Source organism: Acanthaster planci, linkage group LG11 (genome assembly GCF_054643075.1).
Source record: "Acanthaster planci isolate LZ-2023a linkage group LG11, COTS_SCS, whole genome shotgun sequence".
Taxonomy (NCBI): Eukaryota; Metazoa; Echinodermata; class Asteroidea; order Valvatida; family Acanthasteridae; genus Acanthaster; species Acanthaster planci.
The window spans coordinates 17,881,882-17,883,789 of NC_141787.1; the positions used below are offsets into that span (position 1 = coordinate 17,881,882).

Below are 1,908 nucleotides of genomic sequence, written 5' to 3' on the forward strand. Positions count from 1 at the left end.
GGTTCTTTTAAGACCAACGGTATTCCCGCAGGCGATCTCTTTGCATGGTCCAACCGCACATAATGTTACTCAATCTAAATGTTCGGGAAAGCTAGTAGATGTATTTAATATGGCCAGTGATCCCGAAGGAGAAATTTTTATCGTTAATTTTGAAGCGCCGTTGTTCAAAAACCTACTACAGTAGACAACTGCGTTTTCTCGGGCTTTCACATGAAAAAAGTGTTGCAAGGCGCAGATATCTGACTTATTTTTGCTTAGCATTGAAGTCCCTGTTTCTTTCTCAACAGCGAACTGGGAGAAAATTTCTTGCATGAGATACCTTACGACGGTTTGTTGGAATTGAAGTCCCTGTATAAGATGTAAGTTTTTAATTCAATTGGGTACTACCCAAAATAATTTTTGTTTTTGACGAAAATCATGGTACGAGTGGTTACTTGCATCATGTACATCATTTATGAATGCCTTTGGAATCAGAACTTCAGACCAAGTTTTCAAAACAACTTTGTCCAACAATTTTACTGCAGTTATTTCAAACACACGTCTATCCATGATGATTATGTTAAACGTGCCTCATTCGAGCAGGTACTTAGTCAACCGCTAGGCCCGCTATGTAAGCCAACCAACGGGACGGTCTCTTAAAACCAATAGAAATTGAATTTATCGGTCTTCTTGAAACTGGTACATTTTTTTGTTCTTCTCATGGAGTAGGAGTTTTTTCCCCGTGTTTTCCATTTAATTTGGCCTTGTCCGTTTAACTGCCCTTTTCTTTCCCGGGAAAACCTTTACCATGTATTCCCACTTTGGACAATTTTCATTCTACATTCCACTGACGCCTCCCAACATTTCACTACGAGGGTTGGTGGTAATAAGAGATGCTGTACCGTTTGGCTTCCTTTTCATCTCCAGAAACCTTACTAGCAACCTGATCGAGAAACCCTTTGAATTGCCAGAGTCCGTTAGAATAGTGTAAGTAAAATGTGACATGGTTATAAGCTACTGCACAAAGTAATAACATTTTGTTGTTCGTATCATATACACTCGACCTCGAGAAGTATGACCTTCCTTTGGTCTTTCATGTTCTCTCGGGCAGCATAGTAGACGAACAGTGGCCTCGTTGCACGTATGTGCATAATATTAATATTAAATGTAATCGTACTGGTACCAAGTAAGCACAAGTGATTTATTACCAGAAAAACAATCAACAACTCAGTACACTGGGAAACAAGAGGTAATCAGACCATAACAAAGAATTGAACTAACGTCAGTTACCTGTTTGATTATGTTTCTGTACGGAGTGAATTTACGCCACCAAAATGCGTTCTCAAATTCATGTAAATGCCTTCGGTGAACACAATAAATTTATCGCCATCTTAATGCTTTATGCCCATGATTTTCCATACAAGTACAGCCAGGGTTGTTGCGATGAGTGGAACCAGACTGGTTTTGGTGCCGCATTCACATCTAAAGCACCAACAATTCACTTTCATGTTTTTGCAGTAACGCGTACGGGAATCGATTACAAGACATCAAGCCAATCGTGAAAAATGATATCAATCTACTATTAGCGTAAGTGCAGTATTGAGCCAGAACTATGTTAATTGGTAGTGTCCTCAAATATATCTTGTGTTGTACCGGAATCCAAAAAACAAAAAACACGTCACCGACCTTTTTTTAGCTCTCAGCAGCGCAGGGCCGTATCAAGTGTTCCGTTTCGCCCCAGCATAACAGCTTCGTAAGCCATTCTCTGATTTACGCATAGGCCTACTGTCACCAATTTCATAGAGCTGGGTAGAGTTGAAGCCTCATTACTTCAGGCCTACGTTGCTGTGCTGAACAAAGGCTAAAGCTTCAACAACTGGAAATTCTGTGAAAACCGTGAAGCTATTAAGACACTTCACGCGTTTGCCT

The 1,908-nt window shown here is 40.2% G+C and overlaps 1 long non-coding RNA gene across 1 annotated transcript; it reads left to right on the forward strand.

Moving 5' to 3' along the window:
- Positions 1-285: 285 nt before the first annotated feature.
- LOC147797539 (uncharacterized) lies at positions 286-1,615 on the forward strand. Its single transcript, XR_015427240.1, has 3 exons — positions 286-359; positions 907-966; positions 1,498-1,615. It is a non-coding gene; the product is annotated as an uncharacterized LOC147797539 (long non-coding RNA).
- Positions 1,616-1,908: the final 293 nt, after the last annotated feature.